A 25,781-nucleotide genomic window follows, 5' to 3' on the forward strand; every position below is an offset into this window, starting at 1 on the left:
ATTCCTCCAATATTGTTTTATTGGTTAATTTTGCCTGTACTACATTTCTGACTGTTGAATGTGCTGTCTCTTTAGTCCCTCCTGATTGGGCTGTAGACTGTTTCACTTTCTTATAGTTCCTATCCTGTGTTGCAGAAGCTATGAAGCGGAAGAGATAAGCCAAGCGCAGACGTGTTCTCTTTGAGCTCCTTTGCTAAGGAAGATGAAAGGCCAGCAGGGGTATAGATCTATATGGTTTGCCTCTACTTTTCATTCTAATCCTGTCCAGAGTGGTTCTATTTCAACAGTGAAATGCAGTAGTTGTTTGAATAATTAGTGACCAAGGCAATGGGGGGGAGAAAGAGCTAAGCTTTGATACCAACATCATCCTACCACTAGGGATCCGAAGAAGGACACTTCTTCCTCCAGCCGAGTAGAGTCTGGTCCATGTAATTCTAGCAAATACATCGAAAAGAAGAGGTGGGCCGGCTCCAGGAATAGAGATAACTTAGGGTTTCCAGAGTTGGTGTAGGTAGATGATCCCCAGTTAAGCCTTCTAGACAGGCTGTTCCAATATACAACATGATTATTAATTCTATTATTGTGATGGTCATTAAAAGACATATACTCAGAACAATTTAGTGTTGGTGCCAAGACATATGTAGCATAGATGACTCAGTCTCTGGCTAAAGACTTTATATGTTGTGAGTGTCATGCAGGAGGGTGTGGATTGGTCTGACATACTGGCCCACATGCAACAACATGCTTGTTTTCTATCACATATCTCATTTGACGGAATAAGGCTTCTGTTTTGGGATCAAGTAGATATCAAATGTTGATGAGAGATTCGAAGGCGAACGAAGCAGAGGAGACAGCTCCAATAAAAATCCCCTTTTTTTTGCATTGAGCTGTTTGGAGACCAGTTGGAACAAATGGTCACAAATGCATCTAAAGATGGAAACCATGCGTTATAATTTAAGGGCAAAATGCCGTGTAGTGGCTATTTTGACAGGTGGGGTTTGAATAAGCATTCTTCACATTCAACAACCTACTCTGATGGAACTCACACTATTTTACAGATAGCTGCCCCATCTACAAAGCCATCATCACCGGTGCCTCTGTCAAGCTGAAGGACAAGCTCACCATATCCGGTGGGTCTTGGCACAACTGCAGCCAAGACATGATCAGACTAGAAACAAGGCAGTAAAAAAAAGACAAAATAAAGTTACATGCCTTTTCCTTTGATGCATCCTGGATCTGAAACAACATTCTCATATCCACCAGGACTGCCACAACCCTGCTCCAATTCAGAAAATACCTGAAGGTACAGCTCTTGAAAGAACACTACATTGAGATCCAATAAAAGCCCACTTTTGCTTGTAAACTTCAGCTACTCTTCTAATCATACATTGATGGTGTATTTGCCTTGGGTCCTGTACAGTGCTCTACCACTTACTTGCTGGGTTTGCCCTATATAAGTATCACATACATACATGCATACATGGTCTGCTTCCCACAAGTGATTTTAATCAAGGAAGTATGGTACATCTGCAGATCAAAACCAGCAGCAATCTTGACTCTAGGACTGCAGTGGAAGACCCATGTCTAGTTGAGGGTCATCTCCATGATCCCTTTATCAACCTGGAAAAAAAAACTTTTAGATGGGTTCTGAACACCATTCGAGACAGCTTTATTATACGTTTTGACTCCAAATTTGAGACTCACCAATTTTACTGGCCAGAACCAAGAGAGAGAATTATATATTTTTCTGAATGTATTACATTTTTAAGTATCCCTTTTTGTTGAACTACTAACAGTCTTTATCTCATTTATTTGGATATTTAAATTGTGATCACATTTTTCGGGCCATCACTCACTTTGAGCACTGTGTGTTAACGATATACACTGGGCACAAGTTTACAGCTCAATATTAATGAGTATAATTGACTTAGGACTATTTGTTTCCTTTATAGTAAATTTCTTAGTGTGTTTGAAATGGATTATGTCCCTTTTTATCTTTTGTTTCACGCATCTGTTGCGGCTGCAGTACATCTTTTTTGGTATTGAAAAAATAAATATTATCCTGTTATATTGACACCTAAATGAACACTGTTGCTTATTCCTATTACTACCCCTGTCCATTTGGGTCTATGGGTTACTCCTGTGGTATATACAAGATACACATCCTGAGCAGTGACTTTGTGAGAAGTTATTTCTGCTGTGCCACAAAGGAATGCAGTCATTCAGGGTCATGTATAAGAACACGAGTGTGGGTTTTCTTCAATCTGTTAATTGTGGGGAAAATTACAGGGGTTTTGACACATCCTAGATATGAAATGGGTCACCTCCTGTGTTTGAAGTGTGCCCTTGAAAATGGACTGTCTACAAAAGATCATTCCAGTGGTGCTTCCTGGTGATAATCGGGTTACTTTAGACCTATCAGAAGGTCCGTCAGCCGGACCCTGCCGGCTACAGCATTGAGCGCTCGCATGGAGCGATATAGCAAAGCACTGGGCTGTGACGACAACAGATATTCGTGCTACAGCGATAATAGCCCTTGACACCTGGACTGCTCTTCGCACTACATCGACGACCAGCCGTGATGCTTCCGTGCTCCTTGCGACCCCCACCTCCCAGAACAGGATTTTTGGCGCTGGACTGACGAGGTAAGTTTTCAGCGGGACTAGCCTGGTCACTGTATCTGAACTGCACTTCATCCCAGTCAGCCTGAACTTGTGACTTTCTACCAGTCTCACATGACCAGATAGCCGTGGTTGGCGCTTTGTGCTTTCTGGTGCTATATTATCCTAAAATCTTTAAAACTTCATAGCTCCAGTTCAACTAATTGTATTCTTGTGATTTTGGTCTTATTTTATTTATTAAATCATGCTCTATTTTCTAGATTGGTGTGGGATCCTTTGCTGGTGTGTTTTTACTGTGCTACTGTTTGAAGCTTTGCACAAATACTTTATCCATTGCCTGTGAGTTAAGCTCGACTGCTCTGTGCCAAGCCATCAGAGAGTTGAGCACAGGTTAATTTAGGGTTGCTTGTGATTTAACCCTGAGAAGAATTGTGGTTGCTGGTTGACCAAGGCTAACACCCCAGTCACCCAACATCTTCATTTATTTTACTTATTTATTTATGGAGTTTTATAAAGTGCGAATATGACCCATCTGGGTATCAGAGCCCTGTACATATCATTTTCAAGATCCATGGGAGTTCACCAATACTAACCAAGCTGAAGAAGGATCAGGGCACCTAGAAAAGGAAAATGTGCATCAAAAGCTTTTTTGCTTCTTTTTTGAAGTAGGTAGTTGAGGGGTTTGTTCTGATTTCAAGTGGTAAAGAGTTCTAAATTCTTGGGGCAAGGCCGGAAAAGGAGTGGTTGTAGGTTTTCTTTTTTTTTAATTTCTGGAGTTTCAGCAGTAGGGAGTCATTGCTTCTTAAGGGGCGACTACCCCAGATAGCTTGAGTTTTTTAGCCAAGTAGACAGAAGTATTGTGGTGGAAGGCCTTGTGCTTCATGCATGCAATCTTCAATTGGATTCCAACTTCATACAGGAGCCATTTTAGATGCTTTTAGGACTAAAGTGGTGTGGTTGATTCTCTTGCAACCTGTTATGAGTCTGGCAACTGAGTTCAGTGTGGCCTTTAATGATGCCAACTTAACTTTGGATATCCCGGCAAAAGTGGCACTCCTGTGATCTAATCTTGAGATGACCAGAGATTGTACTGCTAACTGAAAATCTAATAAAAGCAAAAAGAGTTTGATTTTCGTTAGAATGTTAATTTGGCGATTAGATCCCCTGTTGGTTGCACAAGTATGATCTTGCATATTAAGATATGTTAGGCTTAGAGTGAATAATGTGAGGGGAGCAGCTGAGAGCTGTGAATTGTTTGATCCACTCCTCTAAGGGGGCCGAGAGATTGTGAGGGGCGATCAAAAGGAATTCAGTTTTGAGGGTGTTAAGCATGAGGTGGTGCCGGTCATCCATTGTTGGTTTTTCAACAGAGTGCAATTGAGCGTTTTGATATCTTCAGGTGATGAGATTTTCAAATAGAATTGTGTATCATCAGCGTACATGTGGTAATGAATGTTTGAGATATTTAAAATATCCATAAGAGGTTCCATGAACAAATTGAATAGCATGGGTGAGAGTGTTGAGCCTTGAGGTACTCCAATTATTACCAGTGTACTCTCTGATAGGGATTGGTTAATTTTGATTTTCTGAGTTTTATTGTGAAGAAATAAAGCAAACCATTTTAAAATGGGACTTGATAATCCCATCCTGTTTTTGAGGAGATCAATCAAGCTGTCATGTTTGACTGTATCAAACGCCGAGAAGAACAAGAAGTATAGGTACACAGGATTCATTTTGATAAAGCAGTTTCAGGGCATCTTCTTCTGCCAAGACGGTTAGGGGCAAGGGAAAGTATCCCCTGAAGTTCCTACTGTCCAGGTTTATGGGGCGCTGAAGAAGATGCTCCTGAGCCTACCGAGGAGGACATGGGCACCCTGGGTGACCTGCCTGAGGTTGATGGATGGTAAGTTAGGGTGGCACAACCAGGAGGAATTCTAAAACACACAGAAAATGTGCCCTACTCTAGAAGGCTTGAGCAGGCAAGCAGAAGCCAAGGCAGAAGGAGATACCGCAGAGGATTACCTTATCTATTGGGAGACCGACCTCCTAAATAGCGAGTTTAAAGTTCATGGACTTGGCGCAGCCCATGTACTGATGGTCTCCCAGTGTTACAGGGCTTTCCTCCTAGGTTTGGCTCATGACATGCCCCTGGCAGGACAACTGGGGCAATAAAAGACTTTTGCCAGGCTTGTTTTCCACTTCTATTGACACCAAATAAAGATGGACTCAGATGCATTCTGTAGGTCCTGTCCACCTGCCAAGCCTGTGGAAAGTCAGGAAAAAAGCTCAAGGCTCCCCTGATCCCATTTCCTGACGTTGGCACTCCCTCTGAGAGTGTGTGCATCAACATTATTAGACCCTTGGACCGCAAGACCGCTTTAGGCAACAGGTTAATTCTGGTCTCGATGGACCATGCCACACTCTACCCAGAGGCCATCCCTCTCAGTTCTGTGGCTGCCCTGCGGTGGCCAGGGCTCTCATGGGGATCTTTACCCAGGTGGGGTTCCCCAAAGATGTAGTTTGTGACAGAGGCGCTAACCTCATGTCAACGTACATGAAGTCCATCAGGGATGAGTGTGGAGCAACTTACAAGTTCTCCATACCCCATCACCATCAAGCCAATGAGAATGTTGAGAGATTCAACAAGTCTCTAAAAGGCATGATACTTGACTATCTTAAGCCATGAAACGTAAGTGGGACATCCTCATGCCATGCCTTTTCTTTGCCTACAGCGAGGTGCAACAGAAGGGAGCAGGATTTAGCCCTTTGTCGTATATGGACACCCTGTTAGGAGACCTCTTAGGCTTGTAAGGCAGAGGTGGGAGCAAGCTCCCAGGAGGCCCTCTCAGGATGCATCAGCCACAACCAGATGCATTGCTGCTGGAAAAAGACAAAAAGTAATCTGAAGGCCAGTCAAGAACTTATGAAACTCTGGTATGACCAGAAGGCCACTCTGGTAGAGAGTCAACCTGGCCAGAAGATGTGAGTTATTGAGCCTACGGAGCCCAGAGCTCTCCAGGATTGCTGGACAGGGCCATATGAGGAGAAGGAGCAGAAGGGGGAGTCCACCTACCTGGTGGATCTCAAGACACCGAGAAACACTTTAAGGGTGCTCCACGTGAACTACCTCAAACTGCACTTTGAGAGGTCTGACATCAACATGCTCCTGGTCACAGATGAAGGGGTGGAAGAGGAGAGTGAGCCTCTCCCTGACCTCCTGTCTGCCTAAGAGTATGATGGGACAGTAGAGGGTTCTGACCCCAGAACATCGAGTGACTGTCGCCAGTTACTGGGCAGTTCTCATCTCTGTTCTCCCCGGAGTCACACATCTGTGCGCTCATGACATTGACACTGAAGACAGTCCACCTGTTAAAAATAAAATGTACAGACTGTCAGACAAGGTGAGGGCCAACATCAAGGAGGAGGTCTCCGAGATACTGATGTTAGGAGTAATTGAGCCCTCAAACAGTCCCTGGTCCAGCCCTGTAGTGCTGGTACCCAAGGATGCCCCACTGGGCACCACTCCAGAACTTAGGTTCCACCAGAATTGGCATCTGATTTCTAAATTGGATAGAATGTTTGTAAAACCATTTCCTGCTCTAAAGAAAAACACAAATTTATGAAATTAGTTGGTAAGGGCATATTCTCCCCATCACCAAAAAGGGATTTAAGCCAGCAATGGCAACTTCCACCGATTCAGGGCCATCACAAATGTGGCACATGCGTAATCTGTGATCAAACCATTGAGGGATCAGAATTCCAACTAGATTATATTAAATGGAAACACACTAATTTTTCAAATTGTCGTACAAAAAATGTGGTTTATGGCATCATCTGCCCGTGTAAAAAATGGTACATAGGGAAAACAAGTCAAAAATTACACCAAAAAACTTCCCAACACATATCAAGAAACTGAAAGAAAGTTACTTCGGCACCTTTAATGAGCCACTTTGTAGAAATAGGCCACACGGAAAATGCTTTAAAGTGGACAGTTTTATACCAATCTGAGAGGTGGTGACACTGAGACAATGTTGGTACAAAAAGAGGTTTACTTCATATTGCTTTTCAATATGACAACCAAAGGACTCAACAACATGTCTGAAGTTCAAAGGCTTTAGCTACATGAGCAGTCATGACTGCATGTGAATACTTTATAAAATCCTTTGAAAAATACTGCAAAAAACTACATAAACCACATATAACGGATTGGATATAAATAGCAATCAATCTGAGGAGACTAGCGAATACATCAATATGTTCCATGAAAGTTTTGCAAATTATGGAAAATTCTTTGAAAAAACGTACATATTTTTCCAGTTTTGGCAGACAAACTACAAATACAATCATGCATCAGACTTGAAAACAAATGTGAATAGGTAATCGATTGTAAGAGACTGCGTATTACTCTAAGAAAAGTAATGGCGGCACAAACGGAGAACGCTGTTTGACCAGACAAGAAGTGAAGTTAGAATGCTGGCATGATTTGTATCAAGTAAGTGGAAATGCATTTAAAACTGAAAGGTTTACGAGCTTCGGCATAAAATAGCATGTGAGTAAAGAAAAGGATAGTCACGAATTAAACCAACATGGATATTTTCTGTTTGTTTTACAGGCTGCAACATTGTTACCAGTGAGTCAGGAAGCCTTTATGCGTGCTTTAAAGAGAGTTGAAAAGAATAAAAAGCTGCAAAAAGGGTCCGAGTTAACACGCAGGCAAAGGCAATTATAAAGTAAATAAACAGTGAAGCATGAATGTGACGGGAACTCGATATATTAAATACTTGTTCCCATTCAAAATAGTGAGGAGAGTGAAAAGCGAAGAGCCATTTTACGATAGGACTCAATTTGTGAAGAGCGTAATTCAAGATACAAGAAGTGAGAAGCCTTCTTATCACAAGAAAATACAAGCCTCTCACCTGAGTTTACTTGGAAAAGGCATGGAGAAGGAAGTAAAAAGGTTTTGTTTGTTTACAATATGTCTTTTTAAAAGAAGCTCTTAACTTTCCACAATATTGTGAATTGAAACGAGTTTTTTTTGTTGAAAACCCGGTCTTGGTTCTGAAGAGACCTCAAATAGAGGAGGTGGAAAGCCGCCAACTTTTTCTGCAAAAAGGGAGGTGAATATATCGTATTTAATCTCTTATGGACAACCAAAGGACTGTGATAGGTGGCAATTGTTATTTGAAACAACCTCTGGTTATTGCGGGAATTTAAGAGTCGTCTAAAAAAAGTGAAAATAAATATCGACTCTTTCATGTCTATGAAAGTACAAGACTGGTTTTTAGGGCTAATGAATTTTTGTGTCGAATAAGTGTTCGGCAACCAGTATCAATTTGGGAAATGGCTGTGTAATTTAAATGTATTAAACACTTGCCTTTGAATGTGTCATATGTAACGTTGATTTGATGACGGGCCAAACTGCCCCTGATTCCTTTGTTTTATGTGATCCAATGTGTTTGATCTTAGAAATGTTCACAAACGAATAAATAAAATTGGGCTAATAAAACCAAGGTTCATGGAAAATAAAGTCCTGAACCCCTAAAAGTTAAAGACTTTGCAAATAATTCCAACCAAGGCAAAACCAAGCTGTTTATTTTAGATAGTTGGCATTTTCCTGTCTCAGCCATTTGGTGCCTGCAGATTGTCTCTCGGTCACATGACTGGGTGTAGCTGACATTTGGGCTTTGTATATTACTCCCTGAAAGGCACACACAACAGAGAGCATAGTTGTGCTGGATGGTCCTTCACTGGCAGGATGGGAGGAAGGAGCCGGGACAGCCCTACGTACCTTTTAATATGCTGTGTCCTGCCTCCACACAAAGAGCTGCAGACCCCCTGCAGTCAGACAAGATGCCTGGGGACTTCATAGGAAAACCCCTAGAAGCTTCTCACACCTTCCAGGGGAAGGGTACCAGGTACAAATAATTGGACCGCAGACATCAACTCTTCAGTACACTTCTAGACCTGTGGATATTCTGCCAGGAAGAAGAACTGCTGTGCTGCTGAAAGGACTGCCATTCTGCTGAACTGCTGCTCAGAAGTAACTGCTGCATTGCTGTGCTGCCCTGCTGCCACTGCCCTCTGTCTGGGTGAGAAGAACCTGCACCTCTTGAACCCAGGACTCCCAGAGTGACTCCAAGGGTATGTCCTGTTCTGAGCCACATGGACATAACGGGTTCACAACCACCTGCTCCAGCACCCAGATCCAGCTAGAGCAAGCCCTTGATCCCCAAGTGTTCCTCTCAGGTCCTGGTCCCTAGTTGGCCTCTGAGAGGCTGAATTAAAGTTTTTGGCCTCTCCGCAACCATGAACGGGTGTGGTGCTGCCAAATTCTTGTCACTCGCACAGCCTAGCTACACAAAGTTCTGTTAGCCCGACCCTCTGTGCTGCAGCATCGCTTGCTCGAATGGAGCGAAACTTTGAAGCACTGGCCCAACTGTCCATGACAGCAACAGCGATGGCCACCCGCTATGCCGGACCCGCTCTTCACACTACATCATCGACCATCTGTAAACTCTTCCTTGCTCCTCGTGGCTCCCTCCACCACAAACTGAACTTTTGGCGCTGGACTAAGAAGGTAACTTTTCAGAGGGACTAACCTGGTCTCTGCATCCGACCTGCACTCCATCGCAGTTGGCCTGAACTTGTGACTTTCTCCCAGTCTCACACGATCATATAGCCGCAGTTGGCGCTTTGTGCATTTTGGCACTATTTTACCCTAAAATCTTAAAGAATGTATAACTCTGGTGCTATTGATTTGGATTTTTGTCATTTGGTCTTGTTTTATTTATTAAATTGGGCTCTATTTTCCTAATGTTATTTGGCCGGGAGCGTTTCCAGACCTATTATTACATCTTGGGCCTAAATTACCCTATTGTTTAGGAACTTCTGAAACTACACAAAGAATCCCTCATTTGACAACCTTACAGTTCCCAGTCAGCTAAGAAATGATCTTCCCGAGTGTCTTCACTTGTAAAAACATCTAACTATGGTATTAGCCTTACCCTAAGAATACACAACACGGGTTGAGAGCATGCGAATCACACCTCTTGTGCTACATGAGCAGCAAGATGGTGGCCAGGCTGACGATTACTTGTTCCAATTAATCTATGATGTAGCAAGATTTCAGGCTGTGCATTAATGGTGTAGGTTACTTGCCCATCATTCCAGCAATACATCTTAGAAAGTGCATGGAATTCTTTAAGATAAGCCTTCCATATATACCTGTGCAAGCCTAGAGCTGTACATATGGATCTCAGACCATAGAAATGCAAAGTGGGCAGCAAGCACATGGAAAGGGTTTCTGATGTATGTGTTGCCATGTACAGTAAACTCTGCACTGTGAAGCAAAGAAATGTATATGTCTCATAGCTTTGCCAGCCAACCAATCAGTACCAGCCCTATCTTTCTGGCGTGTGTCTTCAGACAAGAGGTATGTTTTTTGCTTAATTTAAGTCTGCTTTCTGTTGACATTAAAAATGCTGCTCTTTTGCAAAAGGTCATGGACGATCACTTGAGAGAGTAGGGGGGGTCAGGCATTCTGTAACATTCATAAAGCTCTCTTTGTAGGATAGTGCCTCCTTGCAGAGACAGTGATGACAAAACAGACGTTCTATCTTTCAACAAAAGTCATCTTTAATAGGGCTTTAATTACTTAGTGCAAATTTCGAGTCAGGCTGTCTTTGTATTTAATAGCCAGGACTGTTTTCATTCTGAAGGCTACATTTTTTCAATCTCTTTTTCTACGAACCTGTAGATTTTCCACATTTAAGCAGGGACTGGAATGGTGTTATAAATTACCCCTAACTAGGTGCAGTTACTTATGTCAGAAAACCAAACTATTCCAGAAGAAAAAGGAAATGAATAGTTTGCCTCGTGTTCAGCATATGGTCACCATATTACCAAAATGAGCGAATGCATTTCTTTAATAGTAGTGAATGAATTAACACTTTTGCTCGTTTTTGCTATGGCACAAGATCCTAACATACATAAATATATGTGAAAACCAAGGGAGAATTCTGAAAACAGCAAGGGATCAAAACACTTTAATCGGGTTCAAAAGAACAATGAGGATTTAAAAATTATTTTTTCATCACTTTTATCATTCTAATTTTGAAAGAGACCACTTGTATTATAGCAGGAGCATTTTGGACATTAGATAGTCAAACCTGAGAACTTTTAAAATATTTACGCTGTGTGAGCTTTGAGTCTATTGCTGCCTTACCAGCCATAGCGAGGTCTTCTCGGGTGGGTGAGGGGAAAGAAGAGGGGGCGGGGCTTGGAGCCTAGTGCTTACCTCAGTTGACCCTTTTGCCCCCCACCCCCAAAACAAAAACACCCCAAAGGCTTTTAACGCTCACACCTGTCCCCGAAGAGGTTGCAAAACCCCTGATGGGCAGGCTCACCTTTTCTCTTCTCTCTTTTGTGTTATCGGATCTTTACTGGGAGACAGAGCGAAGGGAGTTGACTTCGAATGGCGCACAGTGGCACCATGTGTTTGCAGGTTTAAATGCATTAAATGAAACCAAGGCAATGACAATAAGTTCCATTTGAGATCGGATTATACAAAGCAAAATGTAATGAAGAATGGGGTGGGGCCACAAAACTGGAAAAGGAGCATACAGGTCTCTCTGCACATGTTTTTATATATAAACCTGTTTACAGGTTTACACTGCACATATTAAGACACAGGAAGATCAGGGTATCTATTTGAAAAGGAAGTTGTGTATTCCTAGATGAGGAACATATGTATCTGATTGGTCAACTTATTCACAAAAACTCCCAGATGTATACCAGCAGAAGCTATGGCGTGCAAAGTTAAGCATAAAATATGTATACGATTCACATGTATTGAAGGCATAGCCAGTGGAGGCGACTCCGCTAGGGCGGAGGAGCGTCGCCCCACTGCTCACTGAGTGAGCAATTAAAAAAACTGAAAAATAAAATTATACTAACTAAAGGTTATTATAATTGTATTTAAATTTACTGGCTCCGTTGTTTGTTTGAGGGCAGGGTGGGCTGTTTAGAGGCTGGGGGAGTGGTGGCATCCTCTTAAGTGTGCGTGAATGTTTGGCTGTCTCTCTGGGGACAGCCAAACTTTGATGCAAACCTTTGCATGTTCTACACTCTGCCTGTAATGGTCCCATTCCCTGTCTGAGCACTGAGCCATGGCACTCAGACCAATCACAATGCTGCATTGAAGCGTTGCGATTGGCTCAGGGGAGCCTAGGTGCTTCTGCTACCACAGAAGCCAGGAAGAGGACGAGAGGATGGAGGTGAGGCAGCATCTGGCCACATCCAGGTAAGTGTTTTTTGTGTGTTTCTTTTTAATTTCCTCCCTCTGCAGCCTCCACCCCCTCCATGCCCGTTCAGTAGCAGCTGCTACTGAGACATACATGTGTTTATCTAACTCATACCATTATTACATCACTGCTTTCTCTCTCTGTCACCGTTTTCCTATGTTATGCTTTCTTTATCTTTCATTTTTTTCTGCATTTCTCTCTTGTTCTTCATCAAAGTATGATGATAAATAATAAGCCCGGATCCCGGAAATAGGTGTCAGTGCCCACCACCAGCAACCACCAGCACAAAGTAAACTCTCTGCATATGGTTCGAAATTTAGAGAGAATCTAATATCTTTCCATTTCCTGTTGGCTACATGAAAAACCTTTTAAATTGACTATCTTCAAAAATTAAAAATATTGGTTCACTTTCCCGCACATTCTGCAACATGTATACTTTGATCATCTGGTCAAAACATGGAGTGTACTTCGAGCGACTGCCAGTGGTTAGACAAACTGCAAGCGCTCCTCCCATCACCTTCTTGGTGTTTGATGTACCATCCTAAGTGGCAAGGGTATGCCCAAATGTGAGTCCTGTGCTCACTGTGGCACTGGAACGAAGCGACACCCGACTGAATAGCCCGATCAGGGTGAAACTGGTCTTGATTTGCTTGTGTTCCAGGTTAGGGAAGATCTGGCCTGGCATTTTGGGCAGGACTGCTCCAATTCGAGTAAGGTCAAGACTGATTTGCATATGGCTGGGTCCAAACTGAGGCAGCATGGTATGTGTTAGAAATGGGATCTCTGGTTGGCTACGGCTTGTTCCAAAGCCAGGCAGAGGCCACCACTCTAGTCAGGGCAAGGGAGTTACACGCCAAAGATAACCCCTGCTCACCCCTTTGGTAGCTTGGCACGAGCAGTCAGGCTTATCCCGGAGGCACTCTGTAAAGAGTTTGCGCAACAGACACACACAGCAGCAACACACTAGGTACACCACAAAAGGAACTCCACACAAGGTTATATAAAAAAAAATAGCCTTTGTATTGTCATAAACACATTAGAAACATAATCACCTAATATACACTGTGCCAACTGGCACTAGGCAATATTCACAGGGGATTATATTTAGGACCGGGCCAATCGGGCCACGGTCATAACCATCAGAATGCAGGTAAGTAAATGTAGAGCACAACCAGTAACCACTGGTGAAACACTGTACTGAGAACTAGATCCTGTAACATAAAATATAGGATGCCTAAATCAAGTCGGGCATAAATGACATTAGCATAGACCACATGAATCACCTTAGGATAGACCACATTAGCATAAACACCGTGTACCCCAATCGGGGCGCACACACTGAAACTGACCCTAGGCCAGCTGGCCTCTCTCAGGGGCTGGCTGCAACAGCAGCAAAGTAAAAGTGCGCAGATGCACAACTTAAACGTGGCAGCTGCCCACTAATTGCTAGGCAGCTGTGAAAATGAGCCCGGGCATCGAGGTGCCCCCGGAGCCCCTCTCTGGGATTCTAAATGAAACTGTCCCGCATGGTTGCAGCTGCCTGCGCTCTCGCAGTGCCGCTGTGACAAAAATGCGCAAATAAAGTCCGGCCCTCCTGGTGCCTCTTGGGCCCCCACTGGGGCTTCTCAACAAAATCTGCCCCCACGTTACAGCGACCCACACCTGCGGCGCCACGGTGTCAAACAACAAAGACTCTGGCACTCACAGTGCCTGTGGAGCCCTACTCGGGGACTCGCAACTTGAAAATGGCCCCAAAGCGTTGGAGCTGCCTGTGCTCTCGCAGGACAGCTGGGGAAGCCACAAAAACCGGCACTGGCACTACTTGTGCCTAACCAACCCGGGGCCACTGCAGGGCTCCTCCGGGAATGTGAGAAAAGATGGCAAGAATGCCCCCAAGGCGCTGCTGCTGCCTACTGTCACGCGGAGCAGCGGGAAAGAACTTTGCAAGGCACCCGCAGTGCCCAAGGCTTGGTCACGGAGGCGGGCACCATCAATGTACCCCGACACCTCCCAACCACCCTAACACTGAGCCCCACTCGCCGGGCTGTTGCGGGGACTCCTCCGGTCTGACTGCTCGTCTTCCTCTGGTGCAGCATTTGGTCCCAGAAGGCTTAGTGGAGTCCCCCATTCAATGGGGCTCCTCTGGACGGCGGGCAGGGCTCTCTAAGCTCACAAGAGCCCTGCGCAGACTTGCCAGTTTCTTCCTCCTGCACCGGGACGTCCTGGGAGGCGGGGTAGGCTCCCGTCCTCCCTTTCCTCACCAGCTGGCAACTTCCTCTTCCTGCTTCCGTCAGGCCCTGCCTTCAGTCAGGCGGCACTGTGCCTCTCTTATGGGCCACGGTGGTGATTCCTGCAGCGGCTCCTCAGTGCGGGGTGGGCTCCCCCAAAAGTAAGCAATAATCAGCGGGGTAGGCTCCTGCTTTAAGTGACATGCAGAATGCGGGGTAGGCTCCCGCAAGTTTTGAGAACACCAATGCGGCGATAACGCGGGGTGGGCTCCCGCAAGACGATGAAATGTGGAGGGATTCCCCAGGCAGCCTCTCAGTGCTGCAAATTAAAAACAGAAGTGCCCTCTAAGCGCTAGGGCCCACAATTTCAGCAAAAAGTCAGAGGGGCTAGCTGGACAAAATTTAAGCGCTGCTTCCAAGAAGCACAGTGTTCCTCAGCAATAAGGATGTAGCGCTTTTCAGCAAGAATCAAGGTAGGGCACTCGGTCCAGAGAAAAGTTCTTTAGGAGGAATGGGCAAGGCCAGCACACAGGGCCCTCCAGCAGAGAGGCAGTCCCTCGTGGGGGTTCCTCCTGGAGCCCAGCAGCAGCAGCCCTCCCCTTCCCCCCCCCCAGTCAGGAATAGCACAACCACCTCATGGGGTCACACCCCCTTCTTTTATTGGATATTTTCCTTTGTGACACATCACAGGGCTTGGGAAACCAGATGCAACTGGTTTTGGAGCACTCTGTTTACCAGGCTCCTCTTCCCTATTGTTAGGTGGGGGCTCAGTGATCAGACACACCACAGGGGGGTGGAGCAAGCATTGTGGAGGGAAGGCACAGCCCTATTCATGTCCCAGGTGCAACTCCTCCCTCCCATCTAGATGCAGATCTCTCTATTCACCACGGGGCAGACTCACCCTGTCCCCTGGAGCCACCCACACCCCTCAGCTCCTGTCACTCACAAGCCAGACATGCACTCCACATCAGGCAGGCAGACACATAGCACACAGAAATGCCAACTTCTAAAAGTGGCACTTCTCCACCAGTCACCATACATCTGCGCACACTGTTGCGCAGCATTTTATCTCACAAACTCATACATACTAAACTCGCCCCTGCACTCCTGTCATACCAGGAATTACCATGGACACACATATCCCCCATGCATTCCTATGGGAGGGCAGGCCAATCTCATCACACGCACTCAGAGAGCACACGCACTTTACACTGGGCCACAGTGCTAAAGTGCGCAGAGGCCAAAAACTACTAATATCCGGTCACAGAAAAGGCAAAAAGTTTAGGGATGAACCTGCCAAAAGGGCCAAGTCCAACAGTATGCAAAAAGAATGATGGGTTGGAATCTTACCTCGAGTGGTTGCCAGTGGCTAGACAAATTGCAAGTATTCCTCCCGTAATCTTTTGTGTGTTTGATGTACCAACTTAAGTGGCTAGGGTATGCCCAGACATGGGTCCTGTGTTCAATGTGGCACTAGAACCAAGCTACACCCGACTGAAGAGCCCGATCAGGGCAAAACTGGTTCTGGTTTGCTTATGTTCCTGTTCAGGAATGACCTGGTCTGACATTTCAGGCTAGACTGCTCCTATTGGAGCAGAGTCAAAACTGATTTGCTTATGGCTACGTCCAAATTGAGGTGGAATGGTGGGCAAAAGATCAAAGGGCTGGAATGCGACCCTGAGCGAATGGCGTTGGCAGACAAATGGCAAATATTCCTCCCATTCCTTTTGGGTATTTAAAACCGTAGCTAATAGTGAAGAAAACATATATGTGCTTATGAAAGTACAAAGTTAGAACAGTGTGAGCGTTCACCTCATTTGCTTTGTTTTGCTATTACCATAGACATCTAATGATGCTTGGGAGGCTTTCCGACCAATATATCCGGTTTCACTTTTGACCTCTGTATTACAATGACAGTGGTAGGAAGTGAAATGGGTTGGTCATTCTGGCTGGCTTTTGACGGGCTCAAGGAGCCTGTCGGCCAGCTGGATCCGGCACATAATCCCTTAAGGATGTTGTTTCTGCCATCGGGATTAGGATATTGGTTTCCCGTAGGCTTTCCATGTCAGGCTTTCTGACATGGAAAGCCTGTCGGAGAGCGACTTTGGGAGCCCCTAGCAGGACCCCTTCTCCCTGCGGCCTCTGGTTCAGGATGGAGAGGGCACCTATGGGGACCCCCTGTTAATCCCTGTACTATGTGCCATGTGGTGCAGGGATTATCAGAACCTCCCATTTCTTTATCGGAGGTTGTGCTGCGGCCAGTTTACGGTCAGAGCACAAACTCCCAAAGAGAAATGGGAGTATGAGACCACACCATGTGCAGTTGCATTGTAATAGCAGTGTTGGGACCGCCAACCGAAGCTCGGTCGGTCCCCAGACTGCAAGGGTGCCAGGGGGACGTGATTCCGCCAGACATCATAATGAGGCCCTTAGTTGGAGCATGAGCATGCTACACACAGACATTTTTATGGTGTTTTGATTAGCATCTATTTATTGCAGGACAAAATCAGGTTTTTTAATGCATCCCTCACACAGAAAATGTTTTGCAACTTGTCCACTTGAACTGAATGGAATGCAGAAGGCATGATGAGGAACAATAGTACACTCTACAGTAGTCATTTGAGTCATTAGTGATGTCATCAATGTTGTCATTGAACATGCCATAAGTGATGCAATTTATGAAGTCCTAAGCATGTCCAGGGGCGCAAGGTATAGGTAGCTTAGTAAACTATAACTAGTGAATTTCAGTGGTTTTTTTAATTTAAAATGTTATTTTGTATCTGAGATTTTCACCTTACTATAACATACCTTTAAAATATTTTTCACTTAATTTGTAAGATTCTTTTAACATAAAGTAAGGTATTATTAGGGTTCCCTGTTTCCAGTTTCTATTTTTGGTAAATTCTGGTGGGTTTTTTTTCAGTGTTTTCAATTGATTTCAATGCCTTGAAAAAAAAAGTGGTTATCAGTGGTTACACGTTTTCGTGCCATTAAAAACTACAGAAACAGTGTTTTTCCGTTGTTTATGGAAAACTTCGCTTTTATTATTGCTTGCTTTCTGCACTGATAGTGCATGGAATATAGACAGTGTAAGTATAGTGTATATGAGGTACAAATAGATTTTTGCACATTAAACTAATTGTACTACACCATACAATACTTCTTCAGTGAGTCTTTGGTCATTTGTGCTTTCTCTTGCCTTCCCATGTAATCTTCTGTGAAAAGGCCCTCTCAACATTGACACTTGAGATGGGCAACACCTAAACAGCCAGTACACAATTTGTTAACTCTGGCCACTGACCTAGCTTTCCATGCCAATACTGGTTCACTTGAAGATTGCAATTAACAGGGCAGGGCAGATGTTTCACATCTACACTAATTACGCTGAACGCTTGGTAGACAAGGGTGCTATCAGACTCTAGTTTTTTTTATGTCCACTACAGCAATTGTTTTCATGTAAAAATCTAAGAATGCATTAGAATGTACTTTTTTTCACATTACTATCAATATGTGACCAAAGATCCTCACATTTCTTGCCTTTGGCATCATCACTCGGCAAAAATTCTATAAATGGTTTCCACATGGATAATACAGCATTCATAGCCCGTTAGACTGAGAACCATCAACTAAGTGACACAGTTGGGATGACTCTTTCTTTGATGCCACACAAAGCACAAGATGATAAATATTTGCATTTTAGTTCCTGTGTATAAGAAAACAGTGCACCAGAATGGACTAAAAAGTCAATAGCATTCCTCGTTAAATCTGAAGATTGTAAATATGCTTTCAGCATACCATCTAACAAGTGGCAAGGATCTCTTTCAGGGAAGCACTTCAGCTCAGGTATCAATTTTGACAGGTCATCACACAACTTTTTCACATACGTAGCTGAATCAATGCAAATACAAACAATATCACTCCAATCTTTGTTGAACTTGGAAAGAATCTTTTTTGCAGAGCATTCCAAGTGGCACTGCGTTCAATGTTTTCCAACAGTCTGTTTTCGTGTTTTAACCACTATCCCAGATGCTTGGTGATAGCGCTTTTTTCATATATACTTGTCACTATACCGTGCATTGAATGTTTAAAGCCTGAGGTGTTAGCAATTCGCCTACTATCAATACTGACTCACTAGAAACTGGGGGCTGACGTATTAAGGGTTTTTACCCATTCTCTGTGGGTAAATGTGATGACCCGTATTAGAAAAGATTCTTATGAAACCAGCCATTTTACCTATCCTTGAAAGAATCAAATGCAACCAAAATATCAAATAGGATTTTGATATTTCCTGATTCTCTACAGTTTATAAAATAATTGAACGAGACCTCAAACGTGCTTCTAAACCCTACATTTTTAGACCAAAGACAACAAAACTGAAAAAACAAAAGGAAGAAGAAACAATATTTTAGTGGCATCCTTAAACAACAAAACTCAAGCAGAATAATGTTAGCCCAGACTTTCTTACTGCTAGCTTGTATAACAAAGTTACATTGTATTGGCCCCTTCAGGAAGAAAAAAATGACTTTCACTCTCTTTTTCCTTTCTTTGAATGGCATTTAGTTTGTGGTTGTGAAGGTGTTTATATAGTGTTTGTTTTCAATGGGGAGGGCTATTTCTCTTTCAGTGGGGTTTTATCAGTTATTATAGGTTTAAACCTAAAACCGGACAGCCTAGGTATTATTATCAGATCTAACTGTAACGTCACTTTAACCTTATATATATTACCAACAACTGATTCCCCCACAGTCCGCTCACGGCTGGTGTGATTTATCTTTATGGAATCGGATTCCGTGTTTAATTTTACCAACAAACATTTACTTGCACTCCAGGAGATTGAATTCAAGGTTCTTTATTCAGCCGTCACCATCACCACTCTCTAACCAACACGTTTCGACCAGACATGTCTTGATCATGGTTAGTGCTAGTCCATTCTTTCTTACTATTCATACTCGCCCACTAGTTTGCCCATATAATGAGGCATTGTGGGTGTTGAAGTTCATAGTGAAAACAAGTGCATAATCAAGTATAAAAATTACGTATCAATATACATGTCCACCCCGATGAATTTCAAATGGTTTGTCAATGTTTTCCATAGGTTTTCTCCTCCACTGGGGCAAGTACTCACTTTTGGCTGTCCGCTCCGTGCAAATCCAGGTTCCCGGTTTTTGTGCCTACTCGCTGCTAGTGTGGAAGCGGTGCTCCAACCTATCACAGTGGGACACAGGGCTTTTAACAGCCAGGCGGGAGAAGCATTTGACAATCCCTGGTGGCATCTAAAGAAGTTTTTAATAAATCAAAATGTGTCATGCTGCATGCTGAATAAAGGAATTACTGCAGCTTACCTGGGGTCCCGTGTGTACTCTGTTGCCTCAGCCAAGCGGGGGAACTTGGAGTTGGTGTTTAGGGGTGCAGCCATGAACGCCCCTTGGAGTACCCACCCCTCTAGAGTCTGACGGATTTTGGTGGCAAGAAAGTGGACAAACTAGAAACTCTCTGGTAACGCTTGGACACGCCGCAGACCCGAGATTTGTCTGGCCATATCCCTTTGGAGTACGACTTTGTGCCAACATGTTATTTACTTAAAGAACATGTAACAGCTTGTATCGGGATCACAGCGGCGGGGTGAGGGACACAGTACGCTTCAACACCTCCCGCATGGAAGATCTAAAACTAACGCTGAGGTGAAGGGAGCGGACTCCGCCCACTGGGGCAAGTACTCACATTTGGTTGTCCGCTCTGCGCAAATCCAGGTTCCTGGTTTTTGTGCTTACTCGGGGCTAGTGTGGAAGCGGTGCTCCAACCTATCACAGTGGGGCACAGGGCTTTTAACAGTAGGGCGGGAAAAGCATTTGACAATCCCTGGCGGCATCTGAAGAAGTTTTTAATAAAACGAAACGTGTCATGCTGCACGCTGAATAAAGGAATTACTGCAGCTTACCTGGGGTCCCGTGTGTACTCTGTTGCCTCAGCAAAGCGGGGGAACTTGGAGTTGATATATAAAATTTACTTAAATGAAAGGCTAAAGGGACTTTAAAGTTAGGAAATAGAATTACAAAACCTTAGAAATTCACTGAAACACCCAAAGGTTACAGGGACAATATAGTTGGGCTCAGACTTCACTCATACAAAACCAGAGAAATTCGGCAGTTGTAGTTACCTGAGCTAACTATAACTTACGCCCCTGCGATGCACTGCTTATGACCTCACATATTACATCACTCATGGCATGGTCAGTGACATCACTGATGACAGCACTAATAATCTCCCAAATTACATCACTAATGACATTACTGATGACATCATCAAGTGAGTGCAAGTGTTTTTTTAGAGTTTGAGTGTTAAACATATATACTAACCTACTACAAAAGTTAAATTAGTATACTAGGTGTACTACTACTTCTCATACATATTATGTGAGTGGCTGTGTGACTGTATGCATCCTTGTGTGAATGAATGTGTGAGTGGCTGTATGGGTGTATAAGTGGGTATGTGAGTAGCTGTGTGGGTGTGTGAGTGGCTGTATTGGTGAGTGAGTGGGAGTCAGTGGCTGTATCAGTGAGTGAATGGCAGTGTGAGTGACTCTATGGTTGGGTAACTGGGTGTGTAGTGACTGTATGGGTGAGTGAGTGGGTGTCTGAATGGCTGTATAAGTGAATGACTGTAAGTGGCTGTATGGGTGAGTGAGTAACTGAGTCGTTGGGTGGTTAAGTGAGATGGTGTGTGAGTGTCTGTTTTGGAGAGAGTGTCTGTGTGAGTAGCTGTATGGGTGAATGAGCAGATGTGTGATGGGTATGTAAATGATTGTGTAGGTGTGTGAGTGCTTGCATGGGTAAGTGAGTGGCTGTGTGGGTGAGTGGGTGTGTGAGTGACTGTAGGTGAATAAATGGATGTGTGAGTAGCTATATGGCTGAGTGTGTGGCTGTGTACGTGACTGAATGGGTGAGTGACTGGTTGTATGAGTAGCTGTATGGGTGAGTGAATGGTTGGGTAAGTGGCTGTACAAGTGAGGATCTGTAACAGTATGCATAGAAAGAGGAGGCAGGGCATGCTGTGGGTGTAAGAGTGGTTCCATGAGTCGGTATCAGGGGCATCAGCTGCCACCAGTAACCTTTTTTTCTTTTTCAGTGAATTTCTATGTTTTTTAAAATTCTAGTTCTTGACTGTAATACCCCTGTTACCTTTAGTTTTTTTCAGTGAATATATTTATAGTCTCAGAAAAAAACAAAGGTTAAAGGAATGTTATAGTGAGGATCATATTTCACTCTTACAAAACCAGTGGAATTCAGAATTTATGGTTACCTGAGCTAACTTTAGCTTACGCAGCGCAATACACTGCTTATGACCTCACACATTACACTCATGACATGGTCAGTGACATCACTGATGAAATCCCTGATGACATCTTAAATGACATCACTGATGAGATCAACCACAGAACTACTTGTACACCCACTCACACCCCCATAGAACCCCTCATACACCTTCTCCCACTTTCACACACTCTCTCACATACCCATTCGCAGACCCATACCAGTGCTCATACAACCAATCACTAAACCATAGAGCCATTCAGACAACCACTCATTTGTACTGCTACTCACACACCCACTAACTCACCTAAACAGCCACCTATGCACCCACTAACTCACCAATACAGACAGTCATACAGACACTTATACACCCACTCGTATACCTTACAGCCACTCACACACCTACTCAGTCATCCATACAGACACTCACACAACCACTCACTCGCCCATATGTGCATCCCCCTCCTTTCTTGATCGCGGGTCACCCCAGGGGGTGGTGGTCTCTTGGGCCCTATGTGGCCCAGGAGGGGGATGCACAGCCCCTTCCCATTTTAAAAAAAATATTTGGCCCCGGGGAGGTGGTGGTTTCCTTGTCTAAACAAAACCCTGAAAACTGCTGGAAAATCCTTTGCCCCTGAAAAGCCTATGAGAAGAATTATAATCCTAATTCCTCTAATACACAACCTACACTAGAACAACCTGAAATCTCAGCTCATGCCTGTTGATCGACTAAAAATGTCATATGTTATTTTCTCGCCATATTTCTATTAATAATCTGACATATAAAGATTTTCCTTATTTCTCTATGTTTAATCTCTGAACACTGTTTCCCCTTGTATCACCTGAAACATGTACCCGTTCAAAATCTATGAACAATGAGCCCTACTGACAAAGGTAAATTTGGTTGTAAATATTTTTATCAGGAATTCACAAAGGGATTACTACCATGCGTAAAACCAATTATGTATACAGAGATTTTCATCATGAGTGCAGAGTCCTCAGCACCCGTGAATCCCACTCAAAGGATGGGTAAATGAGAGGTGTGGCTAGGAGTGGAAGTTTGTGAATGTATGTTTGTGGCATTCATAAAATTTTCTTACTCCCCTTTCCAGCCTGGAAACAGTGATTTTTTTTAATTTATGTTTTTTAGGCCTAAATCCCTTCCTGGGGGAAAGGGTGTGCTGGGAGTGTTGACAAAGTGGTTTTTCCACAGGGATAAATATTTTCCCTGTGGAAGAAAAAAGTGTGCATTTGCACACAGGATCTTATTCTTACTGTGTATAGTTCTCCACTATGGAGAACGACACACACTGCGGGAAAAGGATTCAAATAAAAATATTACTTGATCTTTTCAGGAATTCACAAAAAACCTGGCACTAGCATGGCTTTCCATGTGGATTCCTGTGAATGTTAATCCCAGAAAGTAGTAAATCTATACTCACAAGTAGGTACAAATCTGCACGTGTAGATGTACTATTTTCTCAGTGAATTGGCTCAGTGTCCCCATCCTCAAGAAACTTGTGTTGTCTTCAACCACTAGAAGTCTTTTTCTGTAAAACATTCTCTTACAAATACAGCTGCTCAACACATGACTCTGAAAACGACACTTTTCTCCCCCAAATAGCTCGTACTCACAATACTCCTTTGTGCTCGGTGCAGGGCTCTGTCACCACTTCTGGGATTTAGTGAATGATTTCGAAAAACTTAGCAAATAAAAATAAATTAAATATGCTCCATGCAACTTCATAGTTTAGACAAATCATATGGAAGTCCAGCATTACAACTACTGGAGGTATAGCTCCCCAGATATATTTTGTTTGTACATGTGTTAACTTATTTTTATTTTATTTTAATCCTTGCATTGAAAATATGCAGTGCTAAATAAAAATTGAAGATCTAGGAATGACACAGAGACTTTTAGACCCCTGTTTAGAGTCTGATGGACGGGTACTTGACGGATATCCTGTACACCTTATTGCAAGTGCATCCTGTCCAGATGCTCTGGAAATAAGGCAGACAGAATATCTGTCATGTCTGTAGCGGAGTACCCATCCACCAAACTCTAAATGAGTCCTTTAGTCTTTCTACAGTTATATAGCACATCCTATTGAAATAAATGTGTTTGTATGTGCCTGGAATTGCACTAAAATAATCTTCTAGAAGAATGTCTGTTTCAGGTCATGTTCTAGTGACTCTACATATCTGTGCTCCTGTTTAAAGAAATATTAGGTTCTCAGCTGAGTCATAGCACTTACGTAGGAATCTAGGAATCCACACAAGCTTACAAAGGCACTTATTTTCAAACAAGATTTTATGGGTAAAGGTTTAGGATGATTAAGTGAATGTACCAAATTAATTATCAAAACTAAAAAAAACATTTTCCTGTAATTTAATGCCTCAAATCATAACTACAGAGTGGATAATTTTGAACTTTTCAGTTTGAAGAGGGAAATATCTGGGAATAGAATTACCAGACACGTTTGTTTCCATTCTGTAGCAAAACAAACGTTTTTAGGTCTTGCCTGCCAGACAGCGCTAGTTTGCATAAATAACTATTGTCAGTTTATGGTGCGCCTAGAGCCCGCTGATTGCTGAGCCATTGGTTGGCTTTATTTTCATTTTCATTGGCTTGATTTTAATTCATTAGCTTGTGTGGGATTTCCTTCCTCCTCCTGTGTTTGTCCCTCTCCTGGATCATATCCTTCCACTGCTTACTTTACAAGCACTACTGTTTTTTCTTTTGGGTTAAGCTCTCCATGAGACTGCATGTGTTTTCCCCATGTACTTCTCTTCCACCTCGGAACACTTAGTGCTGCTCTCTCACACCCTTGTGCTTCTTTACAGCCCCACTCCATGATGTGCTCACTCTAGTATGCTTCTTTCCTGTGTGGCTTTTTCACCTGTGTGATTCTTCCCCCCCCCCCCCCTCCCAATATTTCCATGGTGATCTCTTGTCCATGTGCTTATTTCTTCCCTGCATGCTACAGGTTGCGCCTTCTGAATTGTGTACCTCTTCCCAGACCCTATGTGTTGCTTGTACCACCATCCGTGTTTCTTCTCTCCTCATCCATGCCCTCCATGTTGCTTCTACCCCTTGGTCTTCCATGTTGCTTCTGCTCCACCCTCTGTTTTGCCTTTTCCCTCCACCTTCCATGTTACTTCAGACCTATCATCCATGTTGCTCCGAACCCCACCCGCCCTCCGTGCTACTTCTCCAACCCAATTTAACAATAAGCGTTTTAGTGCACCGTTTTTCCTGCTGTTTGTACCAATTCGTATCATGCTGAACAGCAAAGCCATAAACCATTGGCAATGTCAATGAGTTCAACAGGCGTAACCTATAGGCTTTGCCAATGCTTGTTAGTAATTACTTGTAGCTGCCGAAAAATACTGTCAAGTGTCACACGAATGTCCCACATGTCCCGTTAAACCAGAAAAATGCAAAAAGTCTGGAATATGACTTTTTGTAAATTCACCAAAAATCCCACAAACATGCATGGAAATCTTTGAAAATCATAGATTTCAATGCAAAGCCCTCCTACGCTGAATGTACTTAATAAAACTATCTGCAGGACACCCACTCCATTGCAGAGCAGTCTACTAAATTGCCTTCATCAGCCCACAACATTTCACAATAAGTAAATAAAAAAAACAAAAAGGGAATTAAGCAATGGCGGTCATCTGACAAACAAGAGCTAAAATCCTTCTGAGTAACCTCAATAGTTAAATGAAAGAAAAATTGGCGGCTACAGAATATCCTATCTAAAGAAGCAACGTGTGACCAGTTATTAGGGATTTTTTTTTTATAGCATAAGCCTTCCCCAAAACTAGACTACATTAGATTTAGGCACAGGGACATTAAAAGGCTGATTTTGAGTTTGGTTTAAGTACCATCGCCATGGCAAAGTACTTCCCTCACGCTATGGTGAGGGTACATCACCTGCCAACTTAAGAGAAGTTCAATGGCCCAGTGAACATCTCTTGCATTTACCGGAACAGCCATTACAGCGGTTTCTGAAATTGCATTGACAGATTGATGTACAGCTCCATCAACCTGATGGAGCCATACGTCAAACTTTCAAAATGTTTTTATTTTCAGAAACAGAATTTTCAAAATGGGTTTTTGTTTTTGAATTTGAAAAAAATAAGGATCTTCTCGCCATGCGAGTTTTCTCCCATGTCATGGGGTCATTAGAGGTTTTTTACCTTCATATACTGCCACGTTTTGTATGGCGGTATGTGAAAGCATAAATTGGCAATGTGTTTGCCCACTCTAAATAGGGATGGTGAAGACTTTGCCAAACCTCTGGTGGCCCTTAC

At 43.4% G+C, this 25,781-nt stretch overlaps 1 protein-coding gene and 1 long non-coding RNA gene across 2 annotated transcripts in view; one reads left to right on the forward strand and one right to left on the reverse strand.

Moving 5' to 3' along the window:
- The window catches only part of SUGCT (succinyl-CoA:glutarate-CoA transferase), a 3,154,468-nt gene that overhangs the window by 801,643 nt on the left and 2,327,044 nt on the right, over positions 1–25,781 (reverse strand). The gene's annotated exons all lie outside the window — the stretch shown is intronic.
- Positions 7,003–9,440, forward strand: LOC146823156 (uncharacterized). The gene is made up of 2 exons (XR_014961879.1): positions 7,003–7,113; positions 7,234–9,440. It is a non-coding gene; the product is annotated as an uncharacterized LOC146823156 (long non-coding RNA).

This window comes from Triturus cristatus, chromosome 5_2, assembly GCF_964204655.1.
Source record: "Triturus cristatus chromosome 5_2, aTriCri1.1, whole genome shotgun sequence".
NCBI lineage: Eukaryota > Metazoa > Chordata > Amphibia > Caudata > Salamandridae > Triturus > Triturus cristatus.